General features: G+C 38.8%; 1 pseudogene; it reads left to right on the forward strand.

The window, feature by feature from the left end:
• The first annotated feature begins 218 nt into the window (after window positions 1-218).
• LOC118571943 overlaps window positions 219-19,165 on the forward strand; it is a 106,590-nt pseudogene continuing 87,643 nt past the window's right edge.

Raw genomic sequence — 19,165 nt, forward strand, 5'->3', positions numbered from 1 at the left:
CTGAATTCACAGAAATCTGCCTTCCTTAAAAGTGCCGGCTGTAGGGCTTTCTCCTGACCTTTTCTAAAATGTTCAGATGCTTTAGGCTGAGGGTGCGGCTAGTGTATAGTTCGCCAATCAGGGACGAGAGTATAAAAGGCACTGTCCAATCAGGAGCACGGATAGTCATAGTGTGCGACCCGGAAGTTTTTTTTTTTTTTTTTTTTTTAAAGCTTTGCTAGGGTAGGGGTCCTTGTGAGGAGTTGTTTTAGGCGATAGTGTGTCCTGCTGACTGCAGTTTCTTTTGGGAGGACACCCAGGCACATCGGAAGTACGATATGGTGAGTGTCCCTTGGCTTTTGGAATCTTGGGTGGCGGGGTTGGCACAACAGCTCCTTTGCGGCGCCAAGCACCTGGAGTTTCCCCTGGTGCTGAGCAGTCTAGTGGGAGGTGGAGTCTGGCCCAGCAATGTCTATGCCCACTTTCATTTAAAGTGTGCACCCCACAGGGAGCCTTGAGCCCCGATCCCCTCCACTTTTCTCTCCTGGTGAAGCTGCTTCCCCGCAAATCCTCAGCACTCTTGGGTGACTCCTTGCCATGAACTGTGCTACACAGACTTTGCAGGGTTGGTGGGTTGGTGATGCTGCGTCCAGATTGTGCTGTATGGGGACGTGGGTAATCTTTCAGTTTCCCTCATCCTCTTGTGCTTTCGTTTGGAGTGATTTAGTTTGTTTTCCGTTACCACCTCGGAGTTTTTCCCTCTCTCCTTCACTCACTTCTCCCATCTGGTCTCTCTTAGCTTGTTTTCCATGCTCCTTCTATTAAAAAAGTTCCCCACACTACTCAGGAGGCAGATCCAGGTGCTTTTCTGTGAGTTCAAGGCAAGCCTGGTCTACCAAAGCTACACAGAGAAACTCTGTCTCCAAAAACCAAAAACCAAAAAAGAAAAAAAAAGTTTCCCCCCAAACTGCGTGTCTACCCCTTCACACCTCATCCTGTATGGTGTTTGCATTTTTCTTCCATTAAAAAAAAATGATAATGTGTGAGAATTTTTAATTGTTCTCCTGACTGCAGTTGGCCAGAATTACCGGTCTGAAGAAAGATAGAAGTTTCAGTCGGCTTCACTTTTGGTTTGCAGTGACCTTTTTAGAGTCCCAAATTGGAATTTTGAAAAGTTCCCACAACTTTGCAGAACAGGCCAGTGAATCTGGCAAAAAGCTTCGTGGAATTGGTATATTTTTGTTGCTGGGGTAGTTTTGCTGTAAGCTGCTTTAAACAGAGGGATTGGAAGTGTCAGTTTTGTAGCAGGTAATTTCCACGTTTTCAGGCCTTGGGAAAAATAGTAATACGTCATCTCTTTCTTTTTGCCTCTAGACAGTTGGTTTGTATAGGTAGTATAATTTCTGACCATTTGGGAACCTTCAGAGTGTTTATGAGAGAAAGACAAGTGTGCTTTCTACCTGGTGGAGAAAATGTTCTTTATTTGAATGTTGACTTGCATGTGGAACACATTTATAACGTATTTGTTATGCTTCAGTGTATAGTTATTTTGATATTCATTTAATTGTTAATTTATACTTTGTTATTTTTTCTTTTTTGAGACAGGGTTTCTCCTTCACTACCTGGCTTTAGGTATTCATTTATTTTGTTTTGTTGTAACAGGGTTTTTCTTTGTAGCCCTGGATCTCTTATTGTTGACCAGGCTAACCTTGAACTCAGAGATCATCCTCCTCTGCCTCATGCATTCTGGATTAAAGTCTTGCATCACCATGCCTGACTTTGTGGGTTTTGGTTACCTGACTCAATGTAATTACATTTCCACTTACACCCATTTAATTTCAGATTTCTTCGTTGCTGAGTGGAAATCATTGTGTTTATGTACTGCATCTCCATCATATGGATATCAGCTGGTGGGGATCCAGGCTGATTCTTTTTCTAGCTATTGGGACTAGAGCAGGAATGACCATGTGTGTGCATGTATCTGTTGTAGTGTATAAAGTGTTCTCATTATATTCAGAGAAATTTATGCTTTGGTGAAATAGTATTTCTATTTCCTGCAATTGAGACAAGCACACACTGATTTGCTTATTAATTCCAGCAACTTAAACTCTCACCAACAGTGAGTCAGTATTCACTTTTGTACACATCTCAATAAGGTTGGAGCTCTTCAGGCTTACAGGGCTTTTCACCTGCCCTAGCCTTGTGGACATCTTTAGCCTCTGCGATTCCTAAAATGTAAAGATTGAGAAAATAACTTAGTCCTGTGATTTTAGACTCCCTTAAGTAATTAACCCCAAATATTATGTTTCTTCAAAATAATTGCTGATAGTTTCCACTAAATATGTCATATTTCTAATTAACAAATTGAGTCTTAAGTTTATTTAAAACCATTCACTGTCAAGGTTTAGCCAAGTATTATACAACTGCTAAATAATATTTTTTAACTAAAATACATTAGAAAATGGAAGAGTTGAAACATAAGGTGTGAAAACGCCTCAAATGTGTTTACCTTATTCCAAACTCTTGTGTTTACATAGTTAACATAGCAGCCCCCATTCTGTTCCTGTGTCTGCACAGACCTAGGGATTTCTTCTACCCCAACTGTATTGGTTTTGGCCTCAGGATCTCCAATCAGGAATATCCAGGCCTTAAGTTTCATTGAATGTTCAGTGAGGTGGATGGATATTCAGAAAGCCTCACCATTGCCACTGGGTTTGAATCCATTCTCCCAGAATGTGTGTATGTGTGTGACCCTCTCTCTCGGGCATATACACTCAAAGTACTTGGATAAAGTCATGTAGCCATTTTCTGCCTCTGAGCTCCCAGCTCCCCTTTTTAGCATTTAAATTGGGTATCTGCCTTTTGCAAATATTTTGTTTTAGCCACATCCAAAGACAGGGCCAGCCCCAAACAAATCCTTAAAAGATGAGAGGAACAGAACTGCTAGGCGCCTGAAGCCCCTGAACTAGGTAAACGGCCTTTTAGAGACAACGTCTCCTAGGCCTAATGCCTGGCCTCCTAGGTGTGTAGCTTTGTAGCCTTGTTTCTTATGCAAATCAAGTTTAGATCTTTCACTGCCCCAGAACAACTTCTTAGATCAAAGGGGTTCCCTCTCACCTGGTGCTTCAAGCTGTGATGCAAATTGATTAGCTATTAGTTACCCCCCACCCCCTGTCCCTCGCGCCCTGTCAGAAAACTAGTAGCAGAAATAGTGGCAGGTTTTTTTTTTTTTTTTTTTAGTGACTTATAGATTTCTTTACCCTATCACCTGTAAGTTTGTAGTTTGAGCACATTCATGATAGACCCGTAATATTTTCACCTAACCACAGTAAGGATAGATTCCTAGCACATAAATTCCTTCTCTGATTTATTCCAGCTCCTATCTAACTTTTCCTTTATTCTCTCCCCTTTTTGGATTGCAAATGAAGTTGTCAAGAGGCCTCTGGTGGGGACCTTGCAATTCTTATGTTGTATTGTAAACAGGAAGGTGTTGCTGTCTTGGAAAAGATGTAGACGAGTCCCCATAGAAGCAGGCAGAGCATTTTGGACGGAATGATGGTGGCAGTTGAATAAATGAGTTGAAAGAAAGAGCTCCATGTCTCTAGATTCATTCCCACCCACTGGTAGTGTCATTTCTGGGCCCCTGGGATACTATAATATTAAGGCTGGACCTATAATATTATACAAATACTATGTGTAGAATAGGAGGTATATTCTTTTGTATTTGAGTGAAATGGTCAGTAAGTGTCTGTTTAGTTCATTATTTTATACCATGAGTTAGTGCCAGCATTTCTCTACTTAGATTCATCTAGATGACCTGTGTATTGGTGAGGGTGGAGTAGTGAAGTCTCCCACTATTATTGTGTGAGCGTTAATATGTCATTTAAGTGTAGTAGTGGGTCCCCCCTCCCAAGCTTGAATGCTCTTGTGTTTAGGAAATAGATGTTAAGAATAGAAATATCATTTTGGTGGATTTTCCATTGATTATATAGTGTTCTTCCCTATCTCCTCTGATCAGTATGAGTTTGAAGTCTAGTATTTTGTCACATACTAAAATAGCTACACTTGCTTGTTGGGTCCATTTGCTTGGAGTAATTTGTTCTATCACTTTACCTGGAGGTAATGTCTTTCCTTGATGTTAAGATGTGTTTCCTGGAAGCAGCAGACAGATATACCCTGTTTGCACATCCATTCTGTTAGTTTATGTGTTTTTATTGGGGAATTGAGCCCACTGATATTGGATGTTATCAGATAACGGTGTTTCTTAATTCTTTCAAATTTGTTTTTGTTGTTGTTTTGATATTGGTAGTAGGGGTGAGTGTGTGTGTGTGTGTGTGTGTGTGTGTGTGTGTGTGTGTGTGTGTGTGTGTGTATGTGTATGTGTGTGTGTGTATGTGTATGTGTGTGTATGTGTTCCCCAACTTTGATTTACTGGTTTGGGATAATTTATTTCCTATTTTTTCTTGGGTGTGGTTAACTTGTTTAGGTTACAGTTCTTGAGCACCACTATAGGGCAGGATTTTCAGATTAATGTTGCTTCAAGTAGATTTTTATCCTGGAATGTCTTATTTTCTCTATCTAATGTGATTCAAATTTTGCTGAGTGTACTAGTCTGGGGTGGCACTTTTGGTCTCTTGGAGTCTGTAGAAGTCTGTCCAATCCCCTCTTGCTGTGAGAATCCATTGAGAAGTCAGGTGTTACTCTGATGGCTTTGCCCTGATATGTTATTTGGTCATTTTTCTTTGGAGCTGTTCAAATTCTTACTTTGTTCTGTACTTTTAGCGTTTTGACTATTATGTGCTTTATGTGCTGAGGAGATTTTCTTTTGTGGTCCAGTTTACTTGGTGTTTTGTATGCATCTTATACCTTGATGGGCTTCTATTTTCAAGGCATCTATTTCTTCTCTGAGTTTCTTGAAAATACGGGTTTCTTTTCCTCCCCTATTCATTACTATTATTGTTAGATTGGTCTTTTCATACTTTCCCAGATTCAGTGATGTTTTGTGCCAGGAGTGTTTTAGATTGAACATTCCTTTGACCTAGGCATTTCTTCTACTGTGTCTTCAATGGCCAAGATTCTTTCTTTCAGATCTTGTATTCTCTTGGTGAGGTTTGCCTCTAGGTAAGGTTTGAGTTCCTAAATTTTTTATTTTCAGATTTTATTTTGTTCCAGTTTTTTTTTTTTAATTTATTCTATTTCCACTTGCATGTCTTGAATGTTTTATTCATTTTCTTCCACTGTTTGTTTTTGTAGATTTCTTTAAGACCTTCGTTCATTTCTCCTTCAGGGACCTTTATCATGTTCATCAGGACTGTGAGTGTTTTTATGAATGTGAAGTGTTTTTACTTGTGCTTCAGCTATGTTGTCTGAATCAGGGCCTTCTAAGGCAGGCATGATGAAGTCTCAGGGTTACTCATTTAGTGTCTCTGCATCATCACTAGAGAATGACCATTGTGGGCGCCTTGTTAGCAGACTGTGAGATCCTGAGGTTTGGGAATGTTTACTCTACTGGAGGGAGGGTTTCCTCATGGCCGTCTGCAAAGAAAACCTTTTCTGAAATTCAGGTGTTCCTTTTCATAACTGGGTCCTAAGTGGAGTACTCCTGCCATGTATGTCTATTTTATCCACCCATTGAGTAATTGTATTCCTTGTTGGTGTGTTTTAAGTATATTGGCAGAAAATGGACACATTGAAACATGAAGTGGGAGAACATCATAGGCATTAACTCATTCCTAATATTTCAGGTTTCCTATCAAGCCCTGTGTGGTTCCTGTGCTTGAATCTACTTGGAGCCAGCTCCTACCCTGAGTGCTGTTTTATTTTGTTTGGTTTGACTTAGCAAAAGGTATTCTCCTGAGCACCTGTTTGGGTGACTGTGTGTTCTGCTGACTGCAGGAGTCTTCAGGAGGACATCTGGACACATCAGATGCACAAAATGGTGAGTATGCCTTGGGTTCCTGGAATCCTGGGTGGCAGGTGAATGAAAAATAAGAGAGGACATGACTACACCCATGTATAGTGGAGGAGAAGGTTCATTGTAAACATGAGAGAGAGACAGCACAGCCAGGGGCCTCTGGAATGATCCACAACGAACTGGGCCATGTTAGAAAGGGTAGGGAGAGCAAGAGACAAAGAGAAGAGAAGGAGGAGAGAAGGGGACCAAGTGGCCGGGAGACAAAAAGTCTAGGTTTTATAGAATCAGAGAAGCTGAGGGAAGAAAAACGCATCCCAATTACTGGGTTGGGGAGTTTCGAATAGGGGGCAAAGAATGCCAGTCAGGTGGAGTCTGTAACAGGTGGACTGGCAGCCAGCTTTTTCTTTAATATGTTAATGGACACCTCAGCCATTTGTCCAGGGTTTGAGACCTAACATGGCATTTGAGACATTGGCTGCTTTGGAGGTATGTGGTGACAAGGGCTGGATTTTTTCCTCGTGCTGTGCAGTCCAGTGGAGGTGGATTCTGACACAATAGTGCCTATGCCCAAGTTCACTTGAAGTGTGCACTCTGCAGGCAGACTTGAGCCACATATCCCCCACTCTTCTGTCCTCGTAAAGCTGTTTCTCTGAATATCCCTAGCACTCTTGAGTGAGTCCTAGCAATGAACTTGTCCCAACATAGACCTTGCTGTGCTTGTGGGTTGGGGATGCTGAGTCTAGACTGTGCTGTATAGTTGACTTGAGTGTGCCCTACATTTATAATGTATTTATTACACTTGTGTGTGTAGTTTCTTTGATTTTCACTTTATTTTTTATTATATATATAATATATATTATCATTTCTCTATTTTGTTTTGCTTTGTAATTCCTTGTGTAATCCAGGAACTCCTGGTGTTCACTAAGCTAGCCTTGAACTCAAAGATCATCCTCCTCTGCCTCATGTACTCTGGGATGAAAGGATTATACCTCTATCCTGCATATATATTTATATTTAGACAGGGATACTTATGTACCAGCAGGCTGAGCTGGAAATCACTTCATAAGTGAAAATATTCCTGAATCTTGATTCTTGGAACTACTCTTCTCTTCCCTTTTCCATGCTTGTTTTTTTTTCCTACTGTATCCACCACTTTATTTGCACATCACATGTATTCTACATCCCTGTAACACTCTCACCTGCCCACACATCTCATGGAACCTTTCTTCTTCTTGTTTTCTATGGACACTCAGTCCAGTTTTGTTACACATGGGTAAGAGATCAGAAATAGAATTCATATTACGAAAAACAGACTGCATTGGACTTTGTGTGCTTGGGTTACATGGCTCAGTATAATTATATTTCCAGCTACATCCATTTGCCTGCAAATTTCATTTCTTTTTTCTCCTTAGCTGAGTAGGATTCTAATGTGTATATGTGCCTATAGCTGGTCTTTCTTTGGATCACCAGCTCCTGAATGATGACACAGAGACTTATTAATTATGAAAGTTTGGCCTTAGCTTAAGCTTGTTCCTAACTACCTTTTAAAACTTAAATTAACCCATTTATGTTAATCTGCATTCTGCCATGTAGCTCGGTACCTTTCCTCAGTATCTTTGACCTCCTCCGATTCTGGCTGGTGAATCCTTCCTGCCCTCAGATTTTTCCCAAAGTTTCTACATTTGCCCGGAAGTCCCGTTTATCCTCTTCTGTGTAGTATTCACCATTCATCTCTTTATCAAACCGTGCCTTAGGCAGGCAAAGAAGGACAGAGACACATCTTTATATAGTATGATCAAATGTCTCCCAACACTTCTCCCTTTTTGTCTAAAATAAAGAAGGAAATGGTTTTTTACTCTAACACAGTTAAACTACATGCAATGAAAACAATTATCAGGTAAGAATTACATTTACAATATCCAGTCCATTTTTATTTGGCAACTTTGGAGAAAGTACTCTATTATCTATCCTATATTGGTGAGTCCAAAGATTTGTACCTAAATCACTTTCTAGTGTAACTTATATTATCAACCTAAAAATATCTTTTTAAACTTTAAAACATTTTCTTAATAAACAGCTTAAGCTTTTATATGTCTTTCAGTCTTTATAAACTTTACATCTCCTTTGTGAGTTTCTTTTCTGAAATTAGTAACAAGGGAAACTGTAAAACTATAACTGTCTAGTCTTCAACCACATCAGTGACCTGGGAAGGATAAAATATTTCCTGAATAAACAGGATGTGTAGAGCAAGTAGCTTCAGAAATGACAGAAACAGCTGGCTGTTTGGACAGTCAGACAAAGTTCCTCTGTAACGTTGGGGCATCCATCCCAGCCCACAGGCCTGCATTATCTGACAGACTGTTCTGTGAAGCAGGAATTTTGAAGGACTGTCCTATCTTGTTTTTGCAAAGTTTCACAGTAGACTTCATTGTGTCTTGCTTGTCCAATTAGACAGTATACTGTCAGTAACTGAGGCAAGAAGAGTTTCTTGCTCAGTGGCTAGCTTTGCCACACTGAAAGCAAACTCCATATAGAGTTTCTTCGATGCCCATCATCTTCTCTGAAGTATTTTGGTGCTGCCAGGATCAGAAGTGTCTCACTGTCATGAAAAGCCTCATGTTATTAAAACATTTTAAATTTCATATTCTGTAGATCTGTGAAGTGTTTGAAGACCATCTATCTAAAATATATCTTTGTTTAATCTTGAAAAACATACCTAATGACTACAAGTTTGATTGTTATAGATAACTAACTACTAACCTGCATTTCTTAATTATCCTAAATAGTTATCTTAAATAGTTTGTAATAATAGCTTTCAAGGACGAGAACTTTACATTACATTTTTAAATGAGCTGCATAGGTACAATACCTTAAACAAGAGTAGAAATACATACATATATTTTATGTGTATATACATATATACAATATGTTATATAACAAAAGAATCTTAAATTTGTATCAATATACAAAATCCATACCAATATATAATATTTGAGATTAGTAGTTGCTTTTTAGTTTAAAAGTAGATTTAATAATCTCTCTTTTTGTCCTATCATTCCTATATCCCCTCCCCCCCTTTTTTTTCACTAGATAAAGAAGGATAGAGGAAAGAAAAAGAAAGGAATCCCTTAATTTAACCTTATTTGTTTAGTTTCCTCATTGACTATAACCAATAACAGATTGCAACTAACCTCCCTGAATAAAGACAAACATCCGTAATCCACTGAATGACCAAAAACCACCTATCCCATCTGTTGAGAATGTGAGTATTGTGTTCTTAAAATGACTTCCTGCTGCCTAGGGGCAATGGCATCTTTAGAGGACCCTGAGAAAATTGGGATAATGGTTAAGTCGTGGGAGAGCTGGCTGCATCATTTTATGTCCAGTCTGTGTGTATTGGGACATTGCACTTAACCAAACTGCTGGCTGCAGTAGTCTGTGAGGTGGGACCATCTCAGCTAGCTGCTTTGACGTTTTTCTGGATGCAGATTTTTGAGGAAACTGCAACAGAGGCTTTTTGTGAGACTGTATCACCTGGGCAACTTATCTTGTCATATAAACTTTTAAAAGTAACATACATATCTACACTAACATAAGTGTGGACTGTGTGGTGTGCACAAGTCAGCTAAAGATGATTTTCTGCTCTATGTTTGAGCAGGTAAAAGACATCTGTCAACTTTATAAGTCTGTTTGGACTGTTTAACAAAACTGTAATAGAAATCACCTTCCAGGCCTCATGAAAGGATGGCATATAATAATAAGTTATTAAGACTCTATAGCTGACAAGATTTATCATGTCTCATCCAGTGTCAGAGCTGTTCATATGTTAGGGTATCAGCATATACATCACCTGTCTGGTAGTTTTTCTTGGTTTCTTTCTTCATTTCTGCAGCCAAGATTTTCAGGAGGTCTCCCCCAGTCAAATCTGATCTTTATTAGTTTTAAGGAATCTATAACTTCTCTTTTCTATTGGAAACAAAGCCATAACCTCTCCTCCAACACAACAAATTTCCTACTTCCACTTTGAAGTCAAGACATCCTTAAGATATACATAGGCTTGTTTAATTCAGCAGTTTTTTCCAAAATCCAATGTCTCTCAGCAGCTGTTGTTTTTTTTGTTCACTAGCATTAAAAAAAATTAAAGTTAATAAAGCATTGTATAGGGCCCAAACATCCTGTGTTATAATATTTCCCATCCTTATGTGGCTTATTCTTTTTATATTACTTTACTCTCTTTAAATACTTCCTTTTATTTTCAAACTACTTACTTACTTACTTATTTATTTATCCACCATTTATTTATTTATTTATTTATTTATTTATTTATTTATTACTCTGCACATTTTCTTTTCTTTCTTCATCACTTAAACACATTTTCAAGCATAATGTGCCTATTCAGAGGTTTTTCTCAGTCTGGACTTGGTTTTCTACATGCCTGCTATGTGAGCTAAGCCCTAAAAGGCCAGACCTCCCATCATGACCCAACAGGAAGGGGCGGCCACATGCAGTAAGCATTTATAAGATAGCCAGAGAGACTGCGGTGCATATTCACTGTGGCTCCAGAAAATGCTACTTTGCTCTTCTGTGAGAGCCAAGCCTCTTGCTTAGCATGGGCTTCTACCTAGTCTCTCCCTGACCAGCATGCCAACTGTTCATAGACCCTACTCAAGTGCTCAACTGCATAGCACGGCCTCTTAAATGAGCTGCATCTTGTACACAGTGAGCATTTGGACTGCCTGAGAGACATTGGTTGCTAGAAAGCTGTATCCGGCTTTGTGTCCAGAACTTTTTTTAGCTTTCTTAGGCCCTATGTTTGGATATACATGCCTCCATGTTGGACACCAAATGTAGCCGGTCTTTCTTTGGACTGCCAGCTCCTGAATAATGACATGTAGACTTCTTATTAATTATAAAAGCTTGGCCTTAGCTTAGGCTTATTCCCAACTAGTTCTTAAAACTTAATCTGTTTATATTAATTAATTGACATTCTGCTTTGTGACTCATTACCTCTCCCCAGTACCATATGTCTGACTTCCTCTGCATCTGGCTGGCAAATCCCCTATGCCTCAGATTCTTCCCAGTGTTCCTATCTCTGCCCAGAAGTCCTGCTTATCCTCTCCTGCCTAGATGTTGGCCATTCTGCTCTTTCTTTCTTTCTTTCTTTCTTTCTTTCTTTCTTTCTTTCTTTCTTTCTTTCTTTTTTTTTTTTTGGTGAGACAGGGTCTCTCTGTGTAGCTTTGCGCCTTTCCTGGAACTCACTTGGTAGCCCAGGCTGGCCTTGAACTCACAGAGATCCACCTGGCTCTGCCTCCCGAGTGCTGGGATTACAGGCTTGCGCCGCCACCACCACCCGGGCTCTGCTCTTTCTTAAACCAATCAGAAGGTGCCTTAGGCATGCAAGGAAGGACAGAGACATATCTTCACACACCATGATCAAATATACTGCAACATGTGCCACATCTCCATTATCCAGGCATCACCTGATGGGCATTCAGGCTGATTCTTTTTCTAATTATTGGAACTAGAGCAGCAGTGATCATCAGTGTGTATGTATCTGTTTTAGTGTACGGACTCTTTTCGTGATATGCAGAGAAATGTGTTGCTTGGTGAAAAAGTAATTCTATTTTCTACTTTTGAGGCAAGCTCACACTGATTTGCTTAATTGCAGCAGTTCAAATCACTAACACTGAGTAAGTATTCAAGCTTTTCACCTGCTTACCTGTATGCCAACCCTGCAGAGATCTGATTTATTGTTTTCTTATTAATAGTATAAGTGTTACAGCTCTGAGCAACAAGGCTTCCCCAGTGGATGTGTTACAGTTCTAATGAGGGGCATGTTTCCCCATGGCAAGTGTGACAGCTCTGAAGGGAAAGGTATCATAAGTCAGGAGCCAGGGAATTCCACAAAGTCACACCTCACAACAAACCACATAACAGATTTATTGCAAGGCAAGACCCAGTAGGGTGGCTGCCTCTGCTTGGGTGAGAAGCAGTAGAGAACTGAGCAAAAGACAGTGTTTATATAGCATTTTTTGGGGGTGAAACTTTCGAAGGTGAAGATTTTCAGGGTGGGAATTGGTGGGTTTTTAAGCCCAGATTTTGGGCTTTTTATTCTATAGAGTAGAGCTTGGCTACCGATGATGCCTGGTAGCTGAGTCTGGCTTTATGGCAGTTAGAGTGGTCTGTGGCCAGAGCCTGGGCTTTGGAGGTCCTTAGGTGTGGGGCCCAGCCCCTTTATGCCTCAAGTAGTTTATGAAAAGGCCAACAAACTATTTAATATGTTTATTATTGGGAATTTCCTCTCTATAAATCATGTATTTTATCATATCTAGCCCTAACACTCCAGCACACCTTTATTTTATGTCCTTTTGTTTTACTTGCTTTGTTTCATTTTTTAAAAAATTTATTTATTTATTATGTATACAGAAGAGGGCGCCAGATCTCATTACAGATGGTTATGAGCCACCATGTAGTTGCTGGGAATTGAACTCGGGACCTCTGGAAGAGCAGTCCGTGCTTTTAACCTCTAAGCCATCTCTCCAGCCCTCATTTTGTTTTATAACCTACTGAGTTCAGGTAGTGTTATCCCAATGTGTGTGGCCATCCAGAGGGTGTGGGCAACCTACTAGTGGTGACATTTCTGAGGAAAAATGACTCTCCATCTCCATAAAGTTGTCACTTGCCCATACCTTCATAGCTAGGGGTGGCCTTCTTGAGGACGAATCCCATTCTGCCCCAAAATTTGACTGACATTTGTAGTTAGAGTTTTCTTGTCTGGCCCAGTCAGGACAAATCTCTCTTATTCGCCAGTCCCATAGTCGCTCAGACCCAACCAAGAAAGCATATAGAAATTTACATTGTTTATAAATTGTATGGCTGTGGTAGGCTTTTTGTTATCTATTTTTTTTATCTTAAATTAACCCATTTTGTTAGTCTATATTTTGTCACATGGCTTGTGGCTTACCGGTGTCTTTACATGTTGTTTCTCATGGCGGCAGCTGGCAGTGTCTCCCTCCAAGCTTTTACTTTCTAGCTTTTTTTTTTTTTTTTTGTCCCACCTATACTTCCTGCCTGGCCATTGGCCAATCAGAATTTTATTTACATAGAGTGATATCCATAGCACTTCCCCTTTTCTTTTTTTTTTTTTAAAGGAAGGTTTTAACTTTTATATAGTACAATTATATAAAACAAAACAATTATCTAGTAAGAATTATAGTTACAATATTAAAGAAGATATCCTATTTATCTTATATTTGTGAGTCTAAGGTTTTATATTTAACTTATCTTGTATCATAACTGAGGAAATTATAACTATCTAGTCTTTAACCATATCAAAGACCTCAGAAGGATATAATATTATCTGAGAACCGGGAGAAGGATGTATACATTTTTTAGGAGTCTTGTAAGAGTAGACAGAGACAGCTGGCAGCCTGGACAGTCATCTAATGTTCCTTTGTAAAGTTGGGGCATTTGTCTTTAGCCCACAGGGCTAGAGTCTCTCGGTCATTTTTTTTAGTGTCCTGTAGAATGTTTGGCAGTTTCCTCTATGAAGCAGGAACCTGAAGGACCATTTTGTCAAGCAAAGTTTAGTGGTTATCTTTCTATGGGTCCTGTATGTCCAGTTGATCAAGCAGTCTAGGCAAGAACAGTTTTTTGTCCAAATGGCTATTTTTGTCAAGGTGAAGATAAACTTCATATGAAGTGTCTTTAATGCCCATCTTCCTCTCTGAAGTAAAATGGTGTTGCCAGGAGCAGACATGTCTCATTGTCTAGAAAGTCTAAATTTTGAAAGTATTTTAAATGTCATATTTTGTAGGTCTTTGAAGTATCTGAAGATTATTTATCTATCTGAAATATATCTATCTATATGTAGAAGATTTAAGTAATATGGCTATGAGTATGATTATCATAGATGATTAATTATTAATTTATTTTTAATTATCCATTATAATTTAAAATGAGCTATATAAATATAATATCTTAAATATGAGTAGAAATATATATATAGTATAATAAAATTAATTTTAAGTTTGTATCAATAGATTAAAATCTATATCAATGTAAAACATTTTAAATGAGTTGTTGTTCTTTTAGAAGTTTATTAATTTATCCTTTTATCTTATTATATTTATATCATATTTTTTTTATCTTTAGAAAGAGATTATATTTATAGTTAACCTGTTTTAAATAAAATAGTGGGTTTTTTTTTGTTTCATATCAGAGGGCTTTTTTGATTTGGGACAAAAGAATTTCTTAATTTTTTTTTTTAGTAATATGTCTGGGTTTAGAGAAGGAGTGAGTCAATTTTATCTCTAAAGTCAGTTTGATAATTTTGGGAATGTGGGCATAGATTTTTTTATTATTTTTTGTTGGAGGGGGGCGCTGTATTTTATGGGGATACAAAGAAAATTTTAGGATTATGGAGTAGTCCATTAGGGTGAACCTCTGAGCCAGTTTTCTTGAAAGCATTTTGGATGTTGGATCATCTGGGCCATGGTGTCATCAGAGACATTTTAGGTGGTCTTGGCTGATCAAACCTGATGTATCTTAATCTGGAATAAATCTATAGCCTCTGGCTTTCTGTGGAAACAAAAGCAGAGACTCTTTTTTAAAGCAACATATCCTTATATCTAAATTTTGAAGTCAAGGTATCTTTAAAATTTATATATTTATTTAACTCAACAGCTTTTATGATCAAATCTTTTTTTGTAGTTAAAAGTCCCAAAGACAAGACAAACCAGATTCTCTGTGTAATATTCATCTTTGTAAGATTGAAACGCCTCTGTGGCTGTTGGCTCCGCCCATCTCTGTTTTTCAACATGGCGGTGGTACAGTTTACCGCCAGCTCTGGGTCTGGAGCCATGTGTACCATCAACTATCAGAAGTAGTTCTATCAAAGCATCATATAGCCCAGAAAGTGGGTTCGAGCCCCACGTTGGGCGCCATTTGTAGTTAGAGTTTTCTTGTCTGGCCCAGTCAGGACAAATCTCTCTTATTCGCCAGTCCCACAGTTGCTCAGACCCAACCAAGAAAGCATATAGAAACTTACATTGTTTATAAATTGTATGGCTGTGGTAGGCTTTTTGTTATCTACTTTTTTTATCTTAAATTAACCCATTTCTGTTAGTCTATATTTTGCCACATGGCTTGTGGCTTACCGGTGTCTTTACATGTTGTTTCTCATGGCGGCAGCTGGCAGTGTCTCCCTCCAAGCTTCTACTTTCCAGCTTTTTTTTTTTTTTTGTCCCACCTATACTTCCTGCCTGGCCATTGGCCAATCAGAATTTTATTTACATAGAGCGATATCCATAGCAGACATTATCCAAAATGTTTGTGGGATTTTATGTTTTTATACATGCATTGTAGAATATTTTTGGGGGAAAATTGGGTTCCTTCTCAGTAAGAATAGTTTTTTTTTCCATTGTGTCTTTATTCATTGGCCTTCTATAAACATACAATAGTCATGTTTAACATAGACAATTATTCATTTAACTGATGTAGGATTAAGTCAATAAGAAATCAGTTGTTTCCAACTGATGTTGATCTAATTGACACAGGAAGAAAACGAAAGTGAAAGGGAGAAAGAACAACTAAACACTTCTTATGAATTCTGTGTGGCTGGAGACTTAGGCCGGAGAACTTGCCTAAATTGAAACTGAGGATTCCTACATTGTTTGTGATTTGGCAGAGTCACTTATTTGTAGAGACCCACAGAGGTTTCCTAGTGAGAACTTACTCAGGGTCCAAGAATCTGAGCTTGCTTTACCCAGCAGGGCTGCATAAGAGGATTATTTTACCATGGGCATAGTTAACAGGTGTTTGGAAGAGTCTACACTTGGCCGTGTGGTGTGCTTAGATCTAGCAAGTGGGAGGTCTTTTTCCCCACCCATTGACATTGTTATAAAAAGCCCATTTGAAGAGGCGGAGAGACTGTTGGGTTTTGATCCAGGTCCTCCTGAAGCTATCCTGTGATTCTGTTTTTCTCCTTTTCGCTATCTTTATATCTAAAAGCTTCTTATTCCTCTCTCTTCCTCATAGGAACCCTTTAAAGGGAGCCAGCTGGTCTCCCACACTTAATAATCCACTTTTCTTGTCTTCTATTGATTTCTTATCCATTACTTGGTGAATAACATAGTAGAGATGGTGCATCCTTAACTAACCTATATTGTAGGACATGGAGACCTCAGGTTGATGATTTTTTTTTTTTTTGACAAAACTGATTAGTTTGGTGAGCCATTGAGAACATAAATATCACAATGGAAATGGAGTAGAAAGTAGGTAGGGAAATTTTTAGTTGTGAAAGAGGAGAATTGGTTTACTTCCCTCTGTGTAACTGTTTGCCCAGTACTTAATTGGCTATTGGAGTCTGGGCAGGGTATTCCAGTTTAGAGAAGGGTAACTTTATTCAAAGCAAAGGCATAGTACAGGTCAGAAATATACAGTGAAAGGTGTAGATAGGCCCTATGAGTGAGGGTACTCAAAGGTGTCATTTATCTTGGGGGGCTTTGAAAGAAAGAGGATGTGATTGCTAAGAGACACAGTATACATAGAAGGTTGGGTGTTTCAACTGACAGGATTACATTTGGTCAGCCTTGCTAATCGCACATTTCATTTCCCATAGACATCTGATTTTAGAACTATGAGTCTCAAATATTTAGAAGAAAAAATGTAGCAGAATCTTAAATGGTCTTACTAATAAAATCAAACTCAGAGCCAGGTATTGGGGTGAATGCTGGAAGATCAGAGAAGCAGAACAAGCCACAGCTACCTCACCTCTCCAGTTCCTCAGCTGATCATGTTTCCTCAGACTGGAAGCCTCTGAGTCCTCATCCAGAATGAATCTCACCTGAACTGCTGCTCCAAAGCCTGAAAGCTTAACTAACTAAAAGTTTCTAGTTTCTGGTCCTCACACCTTATATACCTTTCTGCTTTCTGCCATCACTCCCTGGGATTAAAGGTTCACTTTCTGGTATTGAAGGCGTGAGTCACCATGCCTGGCTGTTTCCAATATGGCCTTGAACTCAGAGAGATCCAGAGGATCTCTGCCTCTGGAATGCTAGGATTAAAGGCGTGTGCTACCACTGCCTATCCTCATGTTTAATATTGTGGCTGTTCTCTTCTCTGACCCCAGATAAGTTTATTTGCGTGCACAATATTTTGGGGAACACAATACCACCACAAAAAAAATTGTGAAAACATTAAAAGAAAAACTCTTCTTGAACATTTCCTTTGAGAATACAGTTTGCCTTATTGCACATACACCTCAAACTACTTGATTTCAAATCAGCCTATTTTTCATATATCCAAAAGGTATTTGAATACAATAAGGAGTTACTAAGACATTGCTAAAGGAACTAACTTGTTGCTATTTTTAAAGCAGACAGATACAATACACTAAAGAGAATTTTTCTAGGATGGATAACCACAGGGTTCTCACTTTTCAGAAGGGCTGTGTGCAGAGACCATACCAAGACCGAGTCCCAGGTTGTTCAGTCTCCTCGGCTTCCTGCTTCACTGTTGTCCCGGTGCTCAGTACCAACCTTCTTAGCAATCACAGCCACACTCCTTGCTTCAGATTTCAGCTTGTTCATGCTCTTTTCTTCCGCCAAATACTCAACAATCTGTACCATCAAGTTCATTTCAAGTTCTCTGATATAGAAGGAAGTTATGTTCTTGACTCTGATAGCACAGGAATGGCCTTTACTTGAGTTCCTGACTGAGTCCGTGTTCCTCACTGAACTTTCCCGATATATGTCTCCTCTTTAGGCATTTTTTCAATATTTTTTTATCTTTGAAGTGTCTACCAGAATGATTCATTTAGCTTTGTGTTCAGTGTGTTCTAGACTTTTTTTTTTTTTTCTTTTTGTCTAAAGAGAAATTTCTTGCCAATTCCTCCACATTTCTTCTAAAACATGTTCAAAATGCCAAAAGAGGACCAGGTTAGTTTTGCTTACAACAAAGGTCCCACTTTTAAAAAATCTAATTCTTTTATTAGGCTTTTCATCTGACTGTCATAAATGGATCTGAGAAATGTGACTTAAAGCAGAAAGCATTTATTTCCTCTCACAATTGAAGAGTATACTCTATAAAATGCACGACTGTGAATTGTCTGGTCAGATCACACACAATCAGGAACAGAGTGATGTGTGGTTGTCTGTGTCTCAGCTCCTTCCTTCCACTAATATAATCTCTATACAGTTCACAAAGTGCTTCCTCTCAAGTGTGCGTGCGTATGTGTATGTGTGTGTTGGTGTGTGTATGTGTGTGTTGTTTCAGATGTGACTTGCCCCATGGGCTCGAATATTTGAAATCTTAGTCCTCAGTTAGTGGAACTCATTGGAAAGTATTAGAAGTGGCCTCAGTTTAGGAGGTGTGTCACTGGAAGTGGTCTTTGAGGTTTTAGAAGCCCATTTCTGGCACTGTGTCCATCTTTTTGCCTGCTATCTTTTTCAGGAGTAAAACATGCAGCTACTTTTCCAGCTCCATGCCTGTCTGTTTCCTGTCATTAGAATCACTGACCCACTCTCTAAAAGTGTAAGCAAGCCCTGATTAAATACTTCTTTATGATGTCTCATCTCTGCAGTAGAATAGTAACTGAGACTGCATCTGCTTTTCTTACAATAAGAAGTCAAGATTGTATCCTACAGACGTTTTGTGATTAGCAGTCATCTGTGTAATTACTTAGAAGTATCTTCAGAATCTTCAGTCCTAGATGATTCTGTATATTGTCAGCCTGTCGGTGAAAAGTAACCATCCAAACATGTGCACTGTTTTAGGAGCCCGTGACCTTTGAGGATGTGGCTGTGAAGTTCACCTCAGGCGAGTGGGCTTTGTTGGATTCCAGTCAACAGAAGCTCTACAGAGATGTGATGAAAGAGACATTTTTGAACCTTATGTCCATAGGTAAAAGACACAACCTACTCCTTTTGCATATTCAGTCATAGAACAACTCTTTCTTGCTTCTGTATGTAGTGGTGTGATTTGAATTCTTGAATGGAACATGTGGTGACTTTAGTGTGCATACCCATGTCATAAGAGTGAGGTTGTAATTTTTTTAAATCTTGAATATGTCATAATGAATTCTTTGGGTTTACTTCTAGAGAAAGGACTAGAAGAAAATATTGAAGAGGACTACAAAGATCTCTGCAGAAATCTGGGGTAATTTATATTTAATAGAAAGGAATTTATGTTTAACATTTGGGAGTGAGAGGACAAAATGAATCTAACAAATTGAATCTAACCACATATTTCTGTAACAGAGCATTGAATTAA

Source organism: Onychomys torridus, chromosome 21 (assembly GCF_903995425.1).
Source record: "Onychomys torridus chromosome 21, mOncTor1.1, whole genome shotgun sequence".
In the NCBI taxonomy this organism is placed as follows: Eukaryota; Metazoa; Chordata; class Mammalia; order Rodentia; family Cricetidae; genus Onychomys; species Onychomys torridus.